Source organism: Physeter macrocephalus, chromosome 11 (assembly GCF_002837175.3).
Source record: "Physeter macrocephalus isolate SW-GA chromosome 11, ASM283717v5, whole genome shotgun sequence".
In the NCBI taxonomy this organism is placed as follows: domain Eukaryota; kingdom Metazoa; phylum Chordata; class Mammalia; order Artiodactyla; family Physeteridae; genus Physeter; species Physeter macrocephalus.
This window is the reverse complement of record NC_041224.1, coordinates 174610094-174635167: the sequence shown is the minus strand read 5'-3', so window position 1 is coordinate 174635167 and position 25074 is coordinate 174610094. Positions and strand designations below refer to the sequence as shown.

The 25074-nt window shown below is 41.2% G+C and overlaps 1 protein-coding gene and 1 non-coding gene across 2 annotated transcripts in view; both read right to left on the bottom strand.

Moving 5' to 3' along the window:
• The window catches only part of VRK1 (VRK serine/threonine kinase 1), a 78273-nt gene extending 60265 nt beyond the window's left edge, over positions 1 to 18008 (bottom strand). The window contains exon 1 of the mRNA XM_024131066.1: positions 17904 to 18008. The gene's annotated coding sequence lies outside the window, so the exon portion shown is untranslated. The remainder of the gene's footprint in view (positions 1 to 17903) is intronic.
• Positions 14751 to 14823, bottom strand: TRNAW-CCA (transfer RNA tryptophan (anticodon CCA)). Its single transcript has one exon. It is a non-coding gene; the product is annotated as a tRNA-Trp (tRNA).
• Positions 18009 to 25074: the final 7066 nt, after the last annotated feature.

Genomic DNA, 25074 nt, shown 5'->3' with positions numbered 1-25074 from the left:
GGCCATGGCTCACGGGCCCAGCCGCTCCGCGGCATGTGGGATCTTCCCGGGCCGGGAAACGGACCCGCGTCCCCTGCATTGGCAAGCGGACTCTCAACCACTGCGCCACCAGGGAAGCCCTTTTTTTTTTAAATTAAATTTATTTATTATTTATTTTTGGCTGCGCTGGGTCTTTGTCGCTGCGTGCGGGCTTTCTCTAGTTGCAGTGAGCGGAGGCTACTCTTCGTTGACGGTGCACAGGCTTCTCATGGCGGTGGCTTCTCTTGTTGCGGAGCACGGTCTCTAGGCGCGCGGGCTCAGTAGTTGTGGCCTGCAGGCTCTAGAGCGCAGGCTCAGTAGTTGTGGCGCACAGGCTTAGTTGCTCCGCGGCACGTGGGATCTTCCCGGACCAGGGCTCGAACCCGTGTCCCCTGCACTGGCAGGCGGATTCTTAACCACTGCGCCACCAGGGAAGTCCCGGAACACTTCTTTATGTAAAGCAATCACAGGAACTTTTCTAAAATTAGAAATTTTGAACTATATTGCTAATATTTTTTATAACATTTAGCACACTTTGACAATCTTGTAAATGACAGATTTCCCATTAGTTCTCCTATGGCGGGGGAGGGGGCCGGGTTGCAAAATTAACTACCAAACGTTGCTCGTGGTTAATTCTCCGGGTGTTCAGTATTAAATCTCCGCAAGATAGCTACTGAACAACATCTTTCCTTATATATTCTTGCAGCAGGGCTCAAAGGAAGACTATTTCTAAATACTCTAAAGGAAATTAGGATGACCAAATAAAGTAAATCAGAAGAGTACTATAGTCATTGAAAAATTCTGCATGAAAACATAAAAGAACTTCGCAGAATCTCGGAAACAAGAAGGGTTTTCTAAGCAACACACAAAATAAAACACATAAGGCCTAAAGAAAACTGATAAATTTGACAAAAATTCTCCACAGGTTAAAAAATACCAGAAACAAATTCAAAAGACAAATAAGAAATACCTACAGGACCTATGACAAAAGGCTTATTTTCTCAGTACATATTAAAGAATCCTTTAAATTATAAGAAAAAAAAGACAGAAGCCCAACAGAAAAACAGGAAAGTGACACAGAGAGGCAAATTCATGGAAAAAGAAATACAAATGACCTAAAAAAGAAACCTTATTAGAGGAATTTTCAAATACATACAAAGTAGAGAAGTGATATAATGAACTCCCATGTACACTACACATCACCCAGTTTCAACAATTATCCACACATCGCCAGTTTGTTTCCTCTGTATAAACAATCCACTAGCCCCTCCCAAGATTAGTTTAAAGCTCACCTCAAACATCATATAATTTCATATGTAAATTTTTCTAACAGGGACTTTAAAAAAATACACTCACCATATACCATTGTCACACCTAATAAAATTAACAATTCCTTAATATCCTTAATATTTGAACCTAATAAGTGTTCAAATCTCCCCAACTTTTTTTTTTTTTAAGTCTTAGAGTTGATTTTTTAGTTACTGTAACTGGCTGATGTGTCTTTGAATCTCTTTAACAGGCAAGTGCCACCTCTCTCTTTTATTTTTTTTCCTTCCCCTTGCCATTTGTCCTGTAAAATTTCCCACACTTTGAATTTTGCTGATTATCTTAAAATTGTCACGTAACCTTTTCTCCTATATTTTTTGTTATTGCAGTTGCTCAAAGCGTCCTATCTCTGGTGTCTGCCTTTCAGCAATAGACCACCAGGAACAAACCTGTAGTTAAATAAGCTGGGAGAACACACGCCACAGGAACAGTGGGGCATCTCATAAGAGAATGTTGTAAAGAATCTATGATAGGATTGGGGCTTTGGTTGGGTAATTTGGGGGAGGGCTAGGGAAGCAGGAATTTCTCTAGTTTCTTTTGGATGCGGTTAGAAAATGGGGTAATTCTCTGTTGGGTATCTCAATAAATCTTATCTGAGGGGAGACCAGAACCAAGATAAAGCAGTAACTGGTAAAGAAGCTGCGGTCACTCATTCAGGCCAAGTATTTTGTGGGTGGCAGCAACCTTGCTTTTGTTTGTGCTCTGTCTCATTTTTCCGTGCTCTCAGAGAAACTTTGAGGCATTCTGTGAGATTGTTTATGTTTAAATGGAGAACAGCGTGGCCTAGCGGTGACACCAGGCCAGCTTCTGAGTGCCAGGGCCGCTCTTCTCCTTTTTCTTTTGCACTAGACAATGAAGCCCTTCAAGCTGACCACCGTGTCCCTCTTACTCGACCCCAATAGTGCTGGATATTTTCCTTGGCTCACAACCATGGACAAGTAAGTTAACAGGGCCAAGATTCAAAAAATATGTATGGCAAGTGTAATTTTTGCAAAAATGCCTTTTGCTAATTAACTTCAAAGTATTGAGAGTGTGTATACTTTAGAATCATTTGCAAAATGAAACGTCTTAAGGTGGTAAAATATTTGCTTTAATGACTAATAATGTAAATGTCATAAAAAGAGTATAAAAGACAAAACAGAAACATATTCAATGTTACTATAAATACACAGCCTAACTATTAAACAGGATGACTTCCAATGATCAAGGACAAAATAATGAAATAAATAACTGATGTAAGGTTTTCAGTTGTTGTTTTACTAATACAAAATGTTGACAAAAATTCAGTTGAAAAACCTTGATGTGATAAACTACTGCAGAATATATGAAAAAAGTTAAGAAAATAATGTATAAGAATAGTACCATTATGAGACTACAAAAGGATCTATTCCAATTACGAGCAGATGTACATTTTCCCGTCTAAGGTATTCCACGGTTACGTGTTTTGCCAATGGAGGCTGTTGCCAAGAGAATGCAAAAGGGCTTGAGAGCACTCTCGACCCTCCTGCCCGTTGTAGAAAGAATGAATGGTCCCTGAACAAAACGGAAGAAAAACAAAGGAAGGAAAACCAAGGAAAAACAGGTTTCTAGTTGAAAATAAATCAAAGTGAACATTAAGAGGTTAATGAACTCAACAATAAAAAGGCAACCCAATTTAAAAACGGACAAAGGATCTGAACAGACACTTCTCAAAACAGATGAACAACTGGCCAATAAGCACACAAAAATATGCTCGACCTCACTGGTCATTAAGAGAAATAAAGATCAAAACCGCAAAGAAAAAAAAAAAAAACCGCAAAGAGATACCACTTCACACACGCTACCATGGGTATAAACAAAAAGACAGAGAAAATCACAAGTACTGGTGAAGATTTGGAGAGATCTTCATTGCTACTGAAAATGTAAAATGGTGCAGTCACTTTGGAAAACAGTTTGGCAGTTCCTAAAAAAAAGTTAAACACAGAGTTACCACATGACCCAGCAATTCCACTGGTACGTATATACTCAAGAGAAATGAAAACATATGTCCACACAAAAACTTGTGCATAAATGTTCACAGATAGCAGCATTACTCAGAATAGTCCAAAAGTGGAAACAACTCAAATGTCCTTCGACGGACGAATGGATAAATAAAATGTGACATACCCATACGCTGGGATTTTATTCAGCAATAAAAAGAAACAAAGACTGATTCATGCTACAACATGGATGAACCTTAAAAACATACTAAGTGAAAGAAGCTAGTCACAAAAGACCACATATTGTATGACTCCAATTATGTAAAATTTCGAGAATAGGTAAATTTATAGAGACAAAAGCAGGTAAGTAGTTTCTTAGGGCTCTGGGGGCTGGGGGGCAGTGGGTGATGGCAGAAAATGGAAAGTGACTGCTACTTGGTAGGGGAGTTCTCTTAGGGTTGATGAAAATATTCTAAAAGTAGATTATGGTTACAGTCCTGTGAATATACTAACACTGAACAATACCTTTTAAATGAGTGAACTGTATGATAAATGAACTGTATCTCAATAAAGCTTATTTTTTAAAAAAAGATTAATGAGAGGGAAAATATGATATCAATGACAAAGGAAGGAACAATAGCTATCCTGAAGTTATGACATTCTGTGTAAAGAAACTATACCTTCTGAAAGAAGGGTAGAAATCACCCCAACTCAGGCTACTAAGAACACAGAGGAACCAGCAAAGGGTACACTTTGTTATGTTACCAGTGTGGTTCACTGACTGCTCCACTGAAGAGCACAAGTATAGTATGCAGCTATTTGGAGGATATGCCACTTTCCAGAGCACACATGCAACATGAGAGAGAGAATTCACTGAGACTAGAACTCATTTGATCATGAATGACTTCTGCTGATTCCTGAAACTCTGCATTGTTATCTGTGATTCTCAGAAGTTCAAGTAGGAAACTGAAGGAAAGGACAAGCGAAATGAATAGTATATGTATATGACATTCAAAAATGGAATTGGTGTCCTGAGCCATGGCTTACTAAAACAGAATGATGAGCTCCTGGCAAGGGACAGAGAATAACAACAAGATCAGAAGAACATGTGCGGGGGCAAGGACTCACCACCGTGATCAAGGAAGCCCTTTCATCAGTAGCTTAGATGACAATCTAGATGGCATACTCATCATAACTGGTGATAACATAAAGCTGGGAGATATCAAGAACACATCAGATAACAGAAACGAGTTCTAAGAAGATTCTGATAGGCCTAAGTAAAACTGTAAACTAGGGAGAAGAATCTAACAAACTAGAGCCAGGATGAAAATCAGAAAACATTTCATTCAAATCCTTCATTTTGCAGGTAAAGCTGAGGCCACAAGGGTTTAATAACATGCCCAAGTTCAGAAGGTGCATTAAAGGTAGATTAAGGCTGAGAATACAGGAACCCTAACTCCCAGGCTGGTGTTCACCTGACCCAATGCTACCTGCTACTACTCGTATAGATAAGCATATGGGGAAAAAGGGAACCTTGACCCTTACCTCACAACACACAAAAATCAACTCCTGAAAACTGAGACCTAAATGTGAAAGGTAAGATGATAAAACGTCTTGAAGATAACATAAGAAAATATCTTCATGACCACAGAGTAGCAAAAACTTTTTAAACAAGACACAGAAAACACTAGCCATAAAGGAAAAGATGGGTAAACTGAAATTGATTAAAATTTAGAATGTCAGTTCATCAACAAGACACAAGAGTGAAATGGCAAGTCATAGATGGAAAGAGATTTTTACAATTCATATTTTCAACAAAGGATTCATATCCAGAATATACAAAACTCCAACATTTCAATAAGAAAAAAGACAACCCAATTTGTTAAAAATGGGCAAAAGCCTTGGAACAGGCACTTTACAACACAGGATACCTAAAAGGCTAATAGCATATGAAAAGGTGCTCAAGTCACTAGTTATCAGGGAAATGCCAATTAAACAACAATGAAATCAACACAACCACAGAATGGTTAAAAAAAATTTTTTTAATGTTTAAATGACAGTACCAAGTGGAAGTGAAGTTGCAGAGCAATGGGAACTCTCAGTTTGCTGGTAGGAATATGAATTGGTACAATCATTTTGGACAACTGTCTGGGAGTAACTACCTATTAAAGCTAAAGATACATATTCACTATGACTAGCAACTCTACTCTTAGATCTACACTCAACTAAAATGAATATATATATGAAGCAAGAGATATGAACAAGAATGTTTACAGCAGCATTATTCATTAACTGCTCCAAAGTAGAAACTATTCAAATATCCATCTACAACAGAATGGATCAATTGTGGTGTATAATTTGCGGTGGTTTTAAAAAATGGTCACAAATTTTTTGACACACCTTCCATAAAGATGTGAGGTCTAAGTTCCCTCCCCTTGAATCCAGGGAGGCTTGGGTCTATTTCAACCAATAGAGTACAGTGGAAGTGATGTTATGTGACTTCCGAGGATAAGTCACTCGCGGGAAGCTTCCTCTGGGAACCCAGACAACGTGCTTGAAGAGCCAAAGCCTCGTGGAGAATCTGCAACCAGGGCACAGCCACCTTTATAGCAACCACTATACTAGTGATAAGGTGATAAAACTTAGTCCCAAAACAGAAGAGGAAGAATATGCACTGAAGAAAATAAATATAACACCAGCCTAAGCCCCTACACATGCAATGTCCAATTTAAGCTTGGTTTCTTATCACAAGGGCCCAGAATGAGGATGCAGGAGCTCATCTCCAAATTGTTGTGATTTTATCCAATACCAGAGAGACTCTGCTCACTGGACATTTCCTAAACCGCCTCTCCTTCTCAAAGGAATCTCTGCTTCTGGAAACAAACATTGACCTTGCTCTGGTTATATACGATCATCAACCCCATTACAGCCTTTTCAGCAGCAAAATCTGAACACTATCCAAACAGTCCACCACGGACTCAAAAGTTGCAAAGAAGCAAAGCAAGTTTCAAGTAGAAGTTTCTGACTCCATTCAAACTGTTTTAGATATACCACTGGAAAAATAAAATAGCCACTTTCAAAAAAAAAAAAAAAAACACCCAAATTAGGTGCTCTGATCAACAATCCCAGATGAGGATTTCTCTGGTAGCGCAGTGGTTAAGAATCCACCTGCCAATGCAGGGGACACGGGTTCGAGCCCTGGTCCGGGAAGATCCCACATGCCATGGAGCAACTAAGCCCATGCACCACAACTACTGAGTCTGTGCTCTAGAGCCCGCGAGCCACAACTACTGAGCCCACGTGCTGCAACTACTGAGCCCACGTGCCGCAACTACTGAAGCCTGCGCTCCTAGAGCCCGTGCTCCACAACAAGAGAAGCCACCGCAATGAGAAGCCCGTGCAGCAATGAAGAGCCAACGCAGCCAAAAATAAATAAATAAATTTATAAAAAATAAAAAATTAATATGGTTGTTGTTTAACCCCAACTAAATTTGGAGTGCTGTGTTACGTAGTAATCAATAGCCAAAACTAACGTATTATGCGATAATAGATAACCAGAACTACAGAGCTATTAAAAAAAAAATCACATACACATACAACATACTATATGCAACATGGATGAATCTCAGATACAATGTTGAATAAAAGAAGCCTGGTTAAAAGGAGTACATAATATAATTCCATGTACATATAAATTCAAAACCAGGCAAAACTAAGCTATAGTTATAGAAGTCAGAAGAGTGGTTACCAAGGTGGGAATAATTACTAGAAAGGGACACAATAGAGACTTCCGGAGTGCCAGAATAGCAAATGTCTTGATCTTGGTAGTAATTATAGTGTGTTCACTATGTTAAAAAAAAAAAAAAAGAAAAACATCATTGAGCTAGCTAAGATTTATGCACTCTTCCCACTATGTATTTTTTTGAATCAGTAGAACTTGGTAACCTAACAGTTAAGGGTATGAAGGCAAAATAAAGAATGACTCTAAGTTTTCAGGCATAATTGACTAGGTAATGCCATTAACTGAACAGTTAAACCATGGGGCAAATAAAAACAGAAGCAGAAAGCAGAGACAATGTCCTATTCATTTCGTATTCAAGTACCTACCCCAGTACTCAACACAGAGTCACTCTGGCTTCCAAGATACCCTTCTCATTTCTATCCTACCTTTCTGCCCACCCCTTCTTGGTCTCCTTTGTTGCCTCCTTTGTGTCCAGCTGCCTCTTAATATTGGGATTCCTCAGGCTTCCGTCCCCAATTCCCCTTTCACAGATGTGCACACGCACAAACACACACACCTTTCTCCTGTATTTTCAATTTCAGTTGACAGCATCATCCTCACCTACTTGTTCTTTTGAACTAGAAACTTCAGAGTTGATCAAGAATTGGGATTGCCGTTAGCTAAATTAAAAAAGAAAAATTTAACAGGATAAACGTAAGTTCTCATGCTTGAGCACCAAAACTAATGCATAAATACAGAATGAAGAAGATACGGCTTAAACAGATCAAGGGGTTTAATTCAACTCTAGGTTCAACTATGATGTGGTTATCAAAAGCATATAGCTGATAATAAAAATGTAGTATGTAGAAGAAAGGCGATATTTTTTCCTAGCCTAATAGGGGAAAAGTGTTGTATCTAAAACAAGAGATGAAACTCATTTTTTTTTTTTTTTTTTTTTTTTTACTAATCAGGCCCTGCCTGGAGTACTGCATTCAATTTTAAGCAGTACAGTTTAAACAGGGGATTAAATCAAAGGAAAGTCACCAATGTGGTGAAGTGACATGATCCTAGCCTAATAGGGGAAAAGTGTTGTATCTAAAACAAGAGATGAAACTCATTTTTTTTTTTTTTTTTTTTTTTTTTACTAATCAGGCCCTGCCTGGAGTACTGCATTCAATTTTAAGCAGTACAGTTTAAACAGGGGATTAAATCAAAGGAAAGTCACCAATGTGGTGAAGTGACATGAAATCATGCCTTGTAAGGAACAGTTAATGAACTAGATGGAGGTGTTTCAACTCAAAAAGACTGAGGAGACAAGATGACGGTCTTTGAGTATTTGAAAAAACCATTACGTGGAACAGGAATTCAGCTTGTCCTACGTGTCTCCAAAAGACAGAATTGGGTGGGAGAAATAAGAAAGTAGACTTCCACTCAATCTAAGAAAGAACTTACTAACAGTCAAAACTTTATTAAAAACAGGGACAGTTTTGCCTCCCTGGCCAGGGATGCTAAACACCCAACAATTCAGAGACCAATCCCCTACAACAAAGAACAACCCATCTAAAATGTCACCAGTCACATGGTTGAAAAACCCTGTTCTAGAAGTAGTGAGCTCCCTGTCATCGGAGGCATTCCATTATAGACCAGACAATGTGATGATATCCAATACATGACTTTCAAGAATGGTGGGGAATGAGTGGAATAGATTTTCCGTTTCGATAACTCTCTAGAGAAAAATACCCTCAGGCATGTTACAGTGATGATAATGGTGATGATGATAAACACGTACTGAACACGTACAGTGGACCAGACATGATACCAAGTGATTCACTGTACATATTTCACAGGTCATTCTCAAAACCACCTATGAAATAGCTACTATTTCACCCTGATGTGATGGTAAGATTAGGTCACCCTGATATCATACAGCTGTCAATCTTTGAACTCAGATCTGCCTGACTCCAATTATGTACATCACTGTCCCAACCATAAATACTAATGACTTCAAAGCTTTCGCACTCTAGAAAACAAATGAAACAGCACATATTCTAGAAGTATCAGGACAATGTCTGAACAGGTTTGTACTCACTGCAAACCTAGTTGGCTGGGAGAAAGAGGAAAGAATTATTTGAAGTAGTCCAGTGATGAAGGAGAGATCAATTATACTGATTGTCCCCAACTGCCTACTTTTGTAAGAGCCAAGAAGCTCTTATATTCCCATGGAATCTCAGTCAGAAGCTGCGATTAATGATGACATCCCTTTATCCACAGGCGTGAAAGCTCAGGATGGACAGACGTTTGAACATCCCCGACTGGGAATCCTGCCCTTAACAAATACACTAGATGCAGATACATGGTTTCTTGGCTGCCTCTACGCAAGCCCATCTGTCAGGATGGCAGTGTGCCTGCTCACATGTTGGTCAAACTGTCACTAGGGCATAGGTGCCAAGCAGTGATAGTTTTAAATGGGCAGCTTGCATAGCACTGTAAGAGCTTGCTCTTCTGCAAGGAAAAAAAAAACCCCAAAACAAAAAACTCCGCTTTAAAACTGAAGGGTTGCAATCACGAGTAAAACAGTCTTGGTCAATCTGAACATTTAAATGGAAAAAAGATCTAGACTTGTGGAAAAGAATCAGACTAAGGAAATTAAATCAAACAGAAAAAGTGCTTTGAAGGCAAATAAGTGATTGCACTAAAGCTTTTCACATTGCCAATCTTTCATTAATACACGTCACGGTAATCTCTTATGCAGTAAAATCCTTTGCTCAACAAGTCATCATTGATGTTTTATAAAAATGGAATGATATGGCTTTCCATGTTCTAAATTAAAAAGTAGAAATGCATGGATATTTAGTAGTTTGACGTTAAATAAGTTCTATTTGTTAAGTGGCTATTTTTTAAATGACTGAAGTCTAATCTACATCCAAGATAATCTTTTAAATGCACAAAAGAAGGCAGAAACCAAATGAGATTCCCAAAGGTGAACAGAAAAAGAAATATAATTTCTTCAGGGAAAGAAATCAAGAATGGGAAGTGGATGTTAAGAAAACAGAAACTGAGTATTTTGGGTCACAAATTAATAAATTAGGACTCAGGGGCTGTCACGTATCACATCCCCCTGACCATAGGTAAAATGCCCTAAACTACATCTAGGTTCCTAGTCTATCTCTAAAGATCCTTTGGATCACTGGCATGAAGTATCTCACATTCTTATTGCTTGGAAATTCTTCCCTCAGACTAAAACTCTAAGGCTGCAGTTTGAGCTGTTTGTCCTTGTTCAGTCCTCGGTGATTTTGAAGAACAGCTGGTCATCATCATTCTCCATGTGGTTCTTCATATACAAGTATCAGGACATACTGATTAAATAACCCCTGAGTCTCCTCTTAGCCATGATAAATAAAAGGGATTCCATTAGCTTTTCCTCATTGGACCAATTTATCAACTCTTTACGTTTTTATCATTTCAGTTGCTCACCCCTTGGACCCTTTTTAGGCCTGATAAGAAATGTCACCCACATCAACAATGAGCCAACATGTACAATTTACTAAAAGAAGCATTAAAATGAAGGACTCTGAAAGTCCAGCAGAGTTCCCAGTATCCATCACTGAGGACAGTGGCAAAAGTCTGAAATCTACCATTATTATTCTAGGAAATACAAAGGACTTATTGTTATAAAGTGACACCACTGTTTTGCCTTTGTGGTAGACGTCTGTAACACAAAGTACTAAGTCAAGTTCAGGGTCATGGCTATAACCTGTTCTTCCTACCAACCTATTACTGTACTGCTGTATGTGCCCCTAAAACAGCTTCTCTTGAAGACCATCTCTCCCATATCATTTTTCCTGCTCAAGAACCCACAGTACATTCTAGTGGCCAATGAAACTGATTATAAACTGGCCAACAGTTTTCTAGACTCATGAACCAACTATCCTCCCCTTCACTCCCATGACTCCCCAGAACGGCCAGTTCTTACTTATCTTCTCTAGGACCTAACTTTGCTCATGCTATTCTCTAAAATGTTTTCCCATTTCCTCTCAAATCTATACATACATTTTTTTCAAGACTTAAGCATGAGTCTTCATTCCTTCATATACCTTCACAAATCTGTACTAATTTTCATCCTTACTTGCTTACTCATTTCCTCCTATCTTCATTTTGTATGCAGTTTACAGTGTACAGCCAGCTGATTTTTCATAAAGGTTAAAAAAATGATTCAATGGAGAATGGGTAGTCTTTTCAACAAATGGTTTGGAACAGTTGGACATCCATAGACAAAAGAAAAAAAAAAAAAAAAAAAGAACCAAGACCTAAATGTCAAACCGTCTGCAAAAATTAACCCAAAATGGATTCACTGATCTAAATGTAAGACATAAAATTGTAAAACAGAAGAAAACTTGGAACATCTACTTGACCTAGGGTTTGGTAAAGAGTTCTGAGACATGCATGACACCAAAAACGATCCATACATTGGTAAGTTGAACTTTATCCAAATTAAAAACTTTTGTGCTGCAGAAGACACTGTAAGAGAATGAAAAAACAAGCCACAGACTGAGAGAATATATATACAAATCACATATCTGGCAAAGGACCTGTATTCAGAATATATAAAGGATACCCTAAACTCGACAATAAGAAAACAATTTAGAAAATGGGCAAAAAAAAAAGAAAGAAAGAAAATGGGCAAAAGATTTGAACAGACAAATCACCAAATGAGATATGAATGTGTGGGAGTGAATAAAAATTTTCCACTACTCCTCTAGGTTCTTTTGGCTGGTATATTAATTAAATTGACATATGACAGATTAGCAGGAGAAAAACAAATTTAATTACACCTCCATAAAAATACGGGACCCAAGGGTAAGTTGGGCAGTTGAGGCTAATATACCATCCTGAGCTGAGGAAGGGGACAGGGGCCTGGGACTTCAAAGGGGAGGAAGGTAATTGAGACAATAAGATCAGATGTTTTGTTATTAGATGCCAAACAGATAGGTCTTTCAGATAAAAGTTATCTCTGGTAATGGCTCTCTCTGAGCCAGGCTCCCTATCTAAATTCATTTGGCAGTTGAGGTGGAGGTAAAAAGCTCTTGAGTCTTTTGGGTCTCCACTGTCTCTGGCTTAAGATAATCTGCATGCCATGACAGCACATTTGGGGGAGGCTTTTTCTGAAACCCTTCAAATGGCAAATAAGCACATGTAAAGATGTGCAACATCATTAGCCATTAGGAAAATGAAAATTAAAGCCATTATGAAATACCAATACACACATATTAAAATGGCTAACATAAAAAATACTGCTAACACCAAATGCTGGTAAAGATGTGGAGAAACTGATCTCTCATATAGTGATGATAAGACTGTAAAATGGTACAGCTCTGGGAAAGTTTGCAGTTTCTTAACAGTTTAAACACACACTTACCCCTACAACCCAACAGCTGCACTGGAATATTTACCCTAGAAAAATGAACACTTATGCTCACACTAAAACCGGCACATGAGCGCTCATAGCAGCTTTATTTGTAATAGCCAAAAACTAGACAAACCACGTCCTTCAATGGATATTATGTGGCAAAGCCATACAAAGGACGAGCATAATACAATGATCAAAACTAGGAAACTGACATTGATAGAGTGTTAGTAATAAAAGTACTTACTCAAATTTCAGTTTTTACACTGTAAGACAGTTTAAAAAGTTTTTACACTGTGTGTGTGTGTGAGTGCACGTACACACGTGTATGGTCCTGTGACATTTCATCACCTATAAAGATTCTTATAACCGTCACAATAACCAGGACATACAACTGTTCAATCACCCCAAAGAAACTCCCTCATGCTCCCCCTCTACAGTCGCACCATACCCCCCAGCCCTCGCCTTAGCAAAAGTGATCTCTTCTCCATTTCTATAATTTTATCATTTTGAGAAAGCTATATAATGGAATTCTAATCACACAACCTTTTGGAGGTTGGCTTTTTTCACTCGGTACTATGCCCTTAAGCTCTATCCAAATTGTTGCTTGTGTCAAGAGTTTGTTCCTTTTTGTTATGAGTGGTGTTCCATCATACGGCTATACCACATTTTATTTGACCATTTACCCACCGAAGGACACGCTGGGTTGTCTCTGAGTTCTGGCTATCATAAACAAAGCCGCCAGGAACATTCACATACAGGTCTTTGTGTGAACATAAGTTTCTATTTTCCGAGGATAAATGCCCAGGGGTGCAATTGCTGGCTCATGTGTTTGGAGTATATTTAACTTTTTAAGAAACTGCCAAATGAATTCCCAGAGTGGCTGTACCGTTTTACACGTGCAGCAACACAGGAGGTAATGAAAATGTGAAAGTCACAATTTCTACAGTGCTTTCTAAAAGCCTGTAAAACAAGTTAAGATTAAGCCTCTTAAATGTTATAACCTGACCTCAGTGTTTTTTAAATGAATTTTTAAAACTTTTTTCCTGATTCCCAAAAAAAGACTTCTTCTTTATTACCGCTAATGAAGAATGTATAATAAGATATAATCTGTATGTTGACAGCTCTGTTGCCCTATTATATAATAAGCTGCAATAAGAAGTGGAACAAAAGCAACATTGCCAATTAATGAAAATGTGAAAGTCACAATTTCTACAATGCTTTCTAAAAGCCTGTAAAACAAGTAAGATTAAGCCTCTTAAATGTTATAACCTGACCTCAGTATTTTTTAAATGAATTTTTAAAACTTTTTTCCTGATTCCCAAAAAAAGACTTCTTCTTTATTACCGCTAATGAAGAATGTATAATAAGATATAATCTGTATGTTGACAGCTCTGTTGCCCTATTATATAATAAGCTGCAATAAGAAGTGGAACAAAAGCAACATTGCCAATAGAGACAGCAAAGTTTGTTTCTCTATGTTCCTGTTGCAGTCTATGAAGACTAAAGGCTTAACTGCACTTTGTAACGTACAATGTGATCACAATCCATTTATACACAGTACCAACAATAGCAGTTTGTTCAGCTGTTACTTGGTAAGACAATTTGAGGAAAGCAATTAACCTGAAATAAAGCTGTAGCTATAAGATTCCTAACTTCATGACTTTTTTAAAAATTTTGGATATAATTGACAATTAGATAGATAATGGAGTCTCTTTGGGATTCCTGAAACAAGGAGCTAGAGCTGAAGCAGACATATCTATCCCAAACGTAAACAGCAATAAGTCTGCCAGTCTGCAGAGAAAACAAAATAAATGCACAGAAAGAAACTATAAAGCCGTGAAAAGAGTGGGATGGTGCTGCTCTTGTGCCCACTGACTTTCCAGTTCTCGTTCAGTCCCTTTCAGGACCAACTATGTAATTCTGGATATTGAGCTCCATTAAGACAAATGTGTCCTCACAATATGATAGAACATTGTCAAATCTCAAATTAATAACCTTGCAACTTAATTACATGACTTCCATCTAGTATATCTTCCCACTTAATATATGTGGCTTATTGATAAACATTTTAGTATGTGCATATATTTAATATTCATCCTAAATATTGGCCAGTGTGGACAGCATCTATATAATTTTCAAATCTGAGAGTACTGTTTCTACCCCTTGGAGAGAGAGGAGTTATTGCAAAGAATCATCAAAATCCATATACCTACACTAAGACTAAATAAATAATACAACTCAAAGCAAGCTGACAAAAATGTTGTCGCTAATAAAATTCCCCTTTTTTTTTTTTTTGGACTCACCGCACAGCATGCAGAACTTCCCTGACCAGGGATCGAACCTGTGCCCCCTGCATTGGAAGCATGGAGTCTTAACCACTGGACCACCAGGGAGGTCCCTAAAATTCTTAATAAATTTACTCACCAACGTTACTAGAAGTAGTTTCCTGTCATTAGTATTTACTGGTGAATATTAAAAATCAAATTCTAATTATGGGGGGAAGGGCAGACTTAATACCTCTCCAGGCTCTCTAGAGAGCTTTTCTTTCATCAAGCGTTGTCCATATGTCATCCAGAAAAGAAGAGCAGAATGTGCTTGAGTCTGGGTGTAAAGATTTAAGATGATATTGGGAGAGACGGAGCAGGAATAATTGGGCAAGTGCATGAAATTATTTCCAAACAACCACCTCAGAAGGTTAGGCACTGAAATATCATTCAGAAGCTAAGGGGACAAGATATGAAAGGGCACAGCCCTCTTTACATCTTTATAATGGCAAGTACGAACATATTCACAGGAATTCGGATCAAAAGGGCCAAACATGCCCTAGAGTATAAACACATCTTGGTTATACCCCCTAGCTAAATGCTTTGCCAGGATTCTATCACCTTTCTAAATTAATACTACACCCTTATTAAAAATTCCATATCTTCTACATTTTATCACTAAGAGTATAGTTTTCCAAATGTGCCATACACATTTGACTCCTTGTGTGGTGGTGGCTAGACAACCGAAGTCAAAAAGAATGACCTCTATTAATTTAAAAGAAAACTTGCTTCGACAAACACTACACTAGCAAGAACAGACTCCGCACCCAGCACAACCCCTGACATACAGTAGCCACATGACACCTGGTGAATAAATGAGTCCACCTCTCTGCTCACTCTGAAAAACAACCTCGGCAAACATGTAAAATGTCCTACCAGTCTGAAAAATACTCTCCAGGCCTATTCAGTTACCCATCATTCTTAAAACCCATCAAGACCAATTTCCATGAAAGACTCACTCACACACAGAGGCAGCATTTACTTTCCATTAGGTTCAGTGCCTGACACATGGAGATATCAACATTTGCACACTTGCATAAATTCAGGAGTCATCCTTCTTCATTTGATATAAGGTAAATTTTTAAGCTTTGCCTCATTTCCAGTAAGTTTTATTTATCAAATCAAAAATACTTTCAAAGTTTCATTTTTTAAATCAAAATTCTATTCATAGTACATTATATCTTCTTAGGGATGGTTCTAAGGGGAAAAAAACCATATAGCTGTCAAAATAAAAATCTTGTTTTTCTTTCCTAGACATCTGGGACATTCACTTATGTATTTATTATTATTTCACATTAGTTCTCAAATTAAAAAAAAAAGCTGGCCTATTTAAGAAGTTTAATTTTAGGGTCTGTCAACATTTTGAACGCACTACTGTTATTTTTAAAATATACACTTGCATCCTGGAATAAAACTTAGCGTAAGCTTTCCATATAAGCATTTCCTGGGCACTAACTAACTTACTATATGCCAGGTTCTGTGCTTGACACATTCCTCCATTTTCTCATTTGTTTAACAAATATCCTCTCGCGTTTTTTGCAGCGCTGAACATTAAGAAGCCATTACACTCTAAACTTGATATTTGCACCAGATACTAGTACTAAACGGACAGTAATGCTTAACACAAGTTTACTGTCATTGGATTCAAGTTGTGTTACCATACTAACTCAGAATCTGATCAGCAATGTTGAGAGGCACAGAGAATAGCACCTGTGGCAGCTTCGGCAGAAGCTAGTGTTAAGTGACGACTTAAGTTGCATTCCCTTCCACAGGTAGCTAATGAACATCACCTTACCTACCCAGAAATTTAATGCCAATTGCTACAGGCCATTTTGAACAGCACAAACATAATTTGAATAAGATGATTATATAAAGAACCCCTGCCCCGCCTCTGAAACTACTTTAAAATTGTAGATTAAATTCTCCCCAAGAGTATATCACACTCAGCATGTCATGGATAATAAGGGGCCTTTATTCTGAACTCTTAAAAACAAATGCTGCCCTACATTTTTTTTTAACTCTTGCAAATTTCAGACTCCACAGATGGGCAATTGTAGTTAAAAAAAAAAAAAGAAAAGAAAAAATAATAATTAATGAGACTCTCTGACAGTTCCCTGAAACCGCCACCCTCCCAATAGCAAAACTGCTATTTCCAAGCTGTGCCAAGAAGGCGAGACGGGGGAGGGAAAGGAAGAGTCAATACAAAGCCAGGTGGGGGGGGGGGGGAAATGGGTGACTTGATAGAAAACAAGTTAGAAAAATGGGTGGCCTCAGTAGGAACCTAGTGTCTGCTTCCCCTTCCTCTCACTCTCAAGCCAGCGACGCTGGTGCTGTTCGTCGAATTTAAATAAATCACCTATGAGTCTTAAGACCGGAGCCAAAAATTATTTCGACAGAAGGAAAAACTATTTGCTGCCCTTGAATACAGCTGCATCAGCAAAGGGTGCCACCCCGCAGCTACGGAGAGACAACAAAGGACAGCTGTCAGAAGGATGCGAAAATCCCTCGTGTAACTCCCCACGGAGCTCCACCGCCTTGAACCCCGCGGTTAAGTGCAAGCTCTCGCCCGGCCTCAGCCGGACACTAACAGGTTAGAAAGGCCTGGAACGCTATCCTCCGGGGAGCAGGCTCCTTCCCCCAACTCGGATCTCAAGACCAACGTCACCTCTCCGGAGATGCCCTCCCTCACCCCCACCACTCTGGCCCACAGTCGCCTGTCCTCATTTTAAGAGAGCTTTCCAGCATCTGCAAAATGTCATATTTGCTTCCATTCAGTTTCCTCTGAAGAGGGTGAGCTCCAAGACGGCGGAGGGAGGCCGGCGGACTAGGCTGGCCTACAGAGGTCATCTCCCAGACCCAGCCCGAGCAACCAGGATGCGGTGCAAGTTATGACCAGCCTACATGCCGTCCAGAACCCGGAACTGAGCCTGGGGGACCGGCCTGGCCGGTGCAGGCAGCCCAGGGCCGCAGCGGGGCCTGACGGAGCCCCGGCGGGAGAGGACGCCAGCGGCGCGCCGTCCGCAGCCCACTGCGCCGCCCAAGGTCACGGCCGCCCGGCCGCCCCGCGCCAGCCCAGTCCCCGGCCGCCCCCTCCGCGGCGCCCTCTCGGCGCCGGCGCTCTCGGAACGCTCGGCGCGTGGCCGCCCTACCCCGAGCCGCAGACCCGTCGCCTTCCGCTCAATACGAACTTCCCGCCGCTTTCGCCGACTCGCAACTCTTCAGCGGCTCCGGCCCCTTCACACCCCGCAGTATGCGCCCTTCCCATTGGCTCAGGCGAGCGGGAGAGGCGGGGCGAGCGGGAACGCGCGGAGCGGGGCGGAGCGGGGCGGAGCCCGCGCTGGCCCCCACCACCTCCCCAGAAACGCCTGGAGCCGCGGGCCGGCGCTCCCACTGCATGCTGGGAAGTGGAGTCTTTTACTGGCAAAGCGAGATCCCGGTCCCTCTGCCCCCGTGGGCTTCTGGGAAATGTGGTCTACAGCCTCGGCGTCCGTCCTTCTGGTCAGATGCTGTACCCGGCAATGCTGTAGGAACTGATATACAAATGTTGCCAGTGTTCGCAGTAGCTTTATTTATTAAATAAGTGTGTGGACAAAGAGTTGGATGTAAAAGAAGTCCTACGTTCTCTTTTGGCCGAGTGTCTCCTCTCCCTACAGGCGCTTGCGTTTTCCCACCTTCTGGTCCACACCCTGATGCTCATCCCACAGCAGCTTGGTTCAGTATGCTGTGGCCTGGCTCTGGAAGCAAACAGCTCGCGATCAGATCCTAGCTCTTCCACTCTGTAGCTTTGTGACCTGAATGACTTCACCTCTGTGAGTCTCGTTTTCCTGTTTCTGTCGTGATTAAATGAGTGCTTTGTACGTAGAGACAGTGCTTTGTACGTAGTAGATGCCCAATAAATCGTAGAGAGTATTACTATTATTCTGTCCATCCACAGCCATGAGTCTAAATCCTACCTGTCTGTCAAAGCCTATGTCAATGCCTACCTAACCTTCTGTAGTATTCCATCTGTAGTTCTCTTACGTCACAGTTTGCTTTGTAATTCTAATCAGTTGTCTACGCCTCCATTACCCATGAGACTGTAAACTTATTGAGGGCTGGGATGCTGTTCTAGGTCAAAATCACCAAAGCCATAGGCAGAGGGAGATTTACAATGAAACTACAGTAATGAAGCTTAAGCACAGGTCTCTTCCAAGGCCTCCTGTTAACAGCTTTGGGGTTTTTTTTAATTTGCCGTGGTAAGATATTTTTGTATGATTTTCTGTGAGTGGACCCCCAAATTGTGTGGACTCTGTCCATTGGACAGTGCAGGATTGTGCCTGATGAGCCACATTTGCCCCTCCAGATACCCCCACGTGCTCCAGATGCTCCTCCATGGCCCTCCCCTCCAGCTGCAGTGACACGTCCCTCCCTTTGTGCCTCAGACCTGCAACTGATGACGCCACAGCTGCTGCTGAGACAAGGTTACCGCCCCGTCCCCGTGGTTCCCGCCCTTACACTTTGGCAATACTCTCATTACAAATAAACTCTCTTCAAATAAACCCTGTTTCAAACATGTCATCTGCTTCTTGTTGAGACCCTGATGGAAACACATGCACAAGGTGAGCCCTCGATGATTAATTGTCAGCAAAGAGGTCTCAAGATTCACACGTCTCACAGGTGTGGAATTCCCCAGCAAGAATCTGTGGCTAGAATCCACTGAGAGAAAGATATTCTTAACACACGCGCGCGCGCGCGCGCGCGCGAAGAAGACTTGGAACAAGACTTATCTGTCACGTCGTGACCATGTTCCCCTAACCTCACCATACACGTGCAGAAGAAATGGCCCTGATTCCACACTGGGTTGACAACTGGCTGTGGCCTTGAAAGACACTTAAATCAGCAACAGTGTCTGGAGTTTTCCAAGGTGAGAATGGAATGTATTTATTCTGGAACTCATGGCTCCCTCATCCTAACTCAGATGACTTACTGTTAAACGATGCTTAACTGCAACCACGTTCCAAGGCAATTGCCAACTTCTCTGGCACCATGCACACGTGCTGAGATGTCCTACCAGTGCAGAGCATGGCAGGACATCATTCCAAGCTGCTGTCACCGAGACTGTGTATCTGAGGTGCTGTAGGTGGGGATACAGCCCTGGGACACAGGAGGCCCTCGATGAATGTTTATGAGTTGATAGCTTGGTATCAACATCAGAATTCTGCAGAAGATTGACCCATGAGGACTTGCTGGGGCTGGGCTTTAGCATTTAAGAATTGAACTTGGGAGGAGATATTCACGAGTATAGTCCTGCCATATATTCAAAAATATCTATACAGTCCAAACAAATGTTTACTGAGCACTTACTGTGAGCCAGGGATTGGGCTAACCTCTGGGAAATCTGGGGGTTCTGGTTTAACGAATGTTTAAGGAGGCCTTACTATGTATTACCCACTGTGCTTTTTCACATACGCTATCTCAGTTCTTAAACAGGAAAAAAAGTTCAAAAAGTTTAAATGATTCCAGGCCCTCAAATCTACTTCCAAATGTTGTTTTTACTGGCTCTTTATGCACAGCCTCAGTACATGAGGATACTTATAGCGTAATAATGTCACTACTGTGATAGAGATTTGTACAAGATGCTGGCATAGTCAGGTAAAGGGATTCTTTGACAAAGGATGATCATGGCTAAAGCAGGGTGGCCCATGACTGGGTTCAGCCCAATTAATAAATATTGTTCCTGCTGCCCAGCAAGGGCAGACCAGCTGAGGGTCTATGCATGGGATCTGTATTGATCTGCCACATAGGCCCCGGAGTGTCCTCTTTTACTTCCAGGAACCCTCCAACCCGAGGATAAAGGCACAGCATGGGAACAGTAATACAGGGCACTTTGGAAAAGGGAGAGGAGGTTGGTAGTAGCTAGACCATGGCAGAAACTCAGTCTGTGAAACTCAAACAAGCATGATAGTCACTAGGAAGCAACACTGCCCAGGCAGTCTTCAGCAGACACTGGATCTACCAGTGAGTCAGTTCATGAGTCCTTGTCCTTGTTGATTTCATCTGTGGAATGGGCGCAGTCATCCTGGACCAACAAGTTCTGCGCCTCCCAAGGCTGATGGGAGGTAGATGAGGTCGTGTCTGAGAAGGGCTTTGATCCTCCTGGAACAAAGCCGCTAGGGTGTCATTGCTCAGTGTAGGCATCCTAACAACAACCCAAGGAATCATTACCTCTTGGGAGGAGGGGAAAGAGAGAGGAATGAATGAAGAACAGAATATGTTCAGAAGTCTTCTGAGTACCCTGGCCCTGGTTCCTACTCGTCCATTCCCTTTTGATGTCTCATCTCATTCCAGGGGCCCAGAGCCCCTATTTCCATTTTAGCAAGGACTTTTGAGCACTTATTTTGTGCCAGTCAGAGTGTCCTTACAGATTCATAATCCAGTGGGAGAGCCAGACATGTTCACAAATTCTAGTAACTATGATTTTTATGAGCATTTATTTATTACGTGTTGGGAAAACCGTTTCACGTAACCCTGAGAGGTGGGTAATATAATCCCCAGTGTCCAGATGAGGATACAAAATCCCAGAAAAATGAAATGATTGGCTCAAGGTCATACTGCCAGTGGTGGCCGATAGAGCTGGCTGACTCCAAATCCATCCTGATATCAATCACAGCTGCTGACTCTTGGAAAATGTAATGAGATAATATGGTGGCACTTAGGCTCCGTGCAGTGAGAGTGCAGGAAGCAGAACAAATTGTTCTGCCAGGCCTCGTAGACAAGGTAACACTGACCTAGTTACTCTGCTGAACTTATCTAGTGACTTCCACAATAGTAGAGATAGGTTCTTTTGGATTTAATGATACAATAATTAATGATTATAGATTGTTCTGAGGTCAGAAGTGGATGAATGAGGTTTTAAAGTCCTAGGCAAATGTTTCCTGCTTGTCCTTTCCTTCGTCCTGATAATGATGACATTAATGATGATGATGATGGTGATGATGGCAGCTTCCATTTATTACGTTTTAAGCACTTTTCAGGAAGTTACTAATAAGTTACAAACAACATTTCAAGAAATCTTCACAATAACCCTTGGCATTTGATATTATCCCTCTCCTGACTACAGAGATAAGGAAGTTGAAGCTCAGAGAAGGTAAGTAACTGATCCAAGGTCACATAGCTAGTAAGCGATACATCTGGGCTTTAAGTCAAGGTTTAGGCGAATTCAGAAGACCAAACACTTAACCACTCTACATGCGGTGCACCAGCCATTCATTTCATGTGTTTATATCTCCTGAGCATGTTTTCAGGATGCCATAGTTATTTGTCTTCCCCAAGATGTGAGAGATTAATGGTACAGAAAAATGTAATGTGCGAGCCTCCAAGAATGACTGAAATGTTTCACAGTGTACTGGTGAAACTGCCTGAGCTGAGGAGGATGTGAGCTGCCAGCGGATGGGTGTCGGGAGGAGTGGCAGACACAGTCTACTGACACACACATTTCTACTGCCTTCTATTGTCATTTCCTGCTGCAGAGGCTGCAAAGCTAAAACCTGCATTTCCCAGGCACCCTAATGCTTGGGACTCTGGATGCAAATTAGGTTCCACCAGTGAGATTCCTCAAGGAAGATTTGGAGGCAAAGTGAGGTGTCAACACAGTAATGAAGTCTTGGGATTTTTCTGCAGCAGTGTTCCAGTGCCATGTGTCTAATGCCATCAGTGTCAGAAAGCAGTTGTGTTGGTGGCAGTAGGAACTTCCTGATCCCTGGGTGGCGGGTACAGTTGTGAGTTTGTGTAGTAAAGAATTTAACCTTGCCCAAAAAGGGCTCTGGTCTTTGGCCTCAGCAAGGTGATCTCCAAGACCTTGGAATGTCAGAGAGGAGCGTCTTTGTTTCCAACCATATGACACAGGGTGGAGGCTGGCCATGCTAGAAGGACCAACAATGCAATTTACGATGGGTGCTTTGGGTCACACAGTATAAGTCAAACTCCACAGGGACTGGAGACTGAGATCAGCATGTGGGTGACGAATCATACTTTTGCGATGGAGTCCCAGTAAAAACTCTAGACACTGAGGCTTAAGGGACTGGTTGGCGATTACTCCACATGTATTGTCACACACTGATGCTGGGAAAGTAGCACCGTCCTCACTCCATGGGCAAAGGAGCTCTACATTCCAAACCCTCGTGGCCTCTGCTCTGCCCTTGGCGATTTTAATCTGCATCCTTTCCCCATAATAAAACATATCCATAGGTATAACAGCTTTCAGTGAGTTCTGTGAGTTCTTCTAGCAAATTGTCAAAAGTGAGGGTGGTTTGGGGAACCCTCTACTAAATTTGCAATTGGTGTCAGAAGGGAGAGTGGTGGTCTGTGTTCCCTCTAACTGTGCAAGTGGCGAGAATTCCTAAACTCTCTAGTCCCAGTGGCAGTCTCCTCTTTCTTCCCCTTTTTGATTGTGGCAGAGCTAGTGGCTTCCTAGGTGAGGCAGTTCTGTGTTGCTCTCACTATTGCCTGCTAGTCTAGCCCTTCAGTGATTTTACAAGTACCTAACTCCCTATATTAAATGCCTTGGTACTTAAAATAGCTAGATCGGTCACTGTGTCCTGCATTAAACTTCAGCTAATACAGGAGAGGACCTGGCCTTGCTAACTGACATAGCAATTCTAACATGCAAGCTTTTCACATTTTAATGTCTCTGGAATCAGAGTGTGTCTTACAACCAATGCCAGTTGTAATTGGGGGTGATTTTATTTTTTCTTCATTAGTAGCACATAAAATAATGGGGCATCTTAGAACTGATGGAGCCTTAGAATTTATTAAATTCTAGGATACCTGGTGCTTGCTTCCTCAGAACTTCTCTCTGGATCATCTCACCCCTTCATTCCACTCCCCACATCGCATGCTGGATCTGACACTCGCAAACACCCAAGGATATGGAGCTTTCCTCCTTTTTCCCACTCCACACTTTTTTGAAAGTGAAGACAAACATCCTTAGAGAAAGAGGGAAGCGGTGTGGTTATGTGATAGGAGGAGACAGGCCTGAGTCTGGAACCTCCCTCCGCCATTTAATTGCTGTGTGACCTGGGATAAATTATTAACCTCACTGAGCTCCCTCCCTCATCGGTACACGCTAGCAGTTGTTGGGATGGCGTGAGACAGCATGTGTGAAATTCCTGGCCCCTGGCAGGCACTCAGTGGCGGTTGTGCCCTTTCCTTCTGCCCCACCCCCTCTTATTTTCCTCCTTCCAAACACCATGAGGTCCACTTCTCATGTCACTCCGTCTCCAGGAGCCAGACGACAAGCAGCTGTCATCATGTATTGTCAGTGGTTTGCCATAGACCCAGGTCAAATACACATACGTGTTCACATCCAGCTGCCAAGTTGTAAGCTACGAAAAGAAGGAGAGCTTTTCCAAAAACAAAAGCAAATTGTTGCTTTTATCTTTGCAACCATCCAACTCGTGTTATGTTTTGATTTCAGGGCTGCTCCAAGATTCTGGGACAAAAGGCACTATCTATAAGCATTATTATGAGACTCAAAGGGGCTCTGAGCAAAACAGAATCCTTTTACCACAAGAGAATTGGAGAAGAATTGTTGCAAATATAGTCACTGTGTGGAAAATGCATTTTTCCTTTATTCCACACATCCTCGCCATCACTAACTCCTTGCTTTAACTAAACCCACAGCCTATCAATTAGTCTATAGGCAAATATTTTTAAATAACAGCAACCAACATATTTTGGCAGTTACCATGGGCCAGACATGGTCCCAAGTACTTTACATCTAGAATCTCCTTTGGTTTTCCCGGCAGCTCTATGAGGTAGGTACCGTTATTAGCTCATTTTACAGGTGAGGAAATTAAGTCTTAGGGAACTTAGGCAACTTGCCGGAAATCATATAGCCAATAAGCGGTGGAGGCAGGATGTGAACCCAGCTGTACGATGTCAATGATTACGGTCTTCCTTGATGTCAAAAGGAATGTGGGATTACACAGCGAAGAATACACATGGCCCCAGATCTTCAGAAATCTGGGATCTGATCATGAGATAAGTGTCATGCTCAAGTGTAGATTAAGAGAATTCCTAGAAAATAGCAAAAGGGGACAGGAATGAAAAAGCAAATCTATTATGGGAAGGCTTGAGAGGACGCTGACTTATTTAATCCTCATTAGCAACCCTGAAAGGCAGGTCTGATTATCATTACCTAACAGGTGAGAACAGGAGATTTAACTGTGGTTGTGACTCGTTAGTGACAGAATGGGGTTTTATACCCAGGACTGTCTGACTCCAAAGCCATGATAACGCCACACTGCCTACTAAAACTAGATCAGTGGACTTTTTTACCCT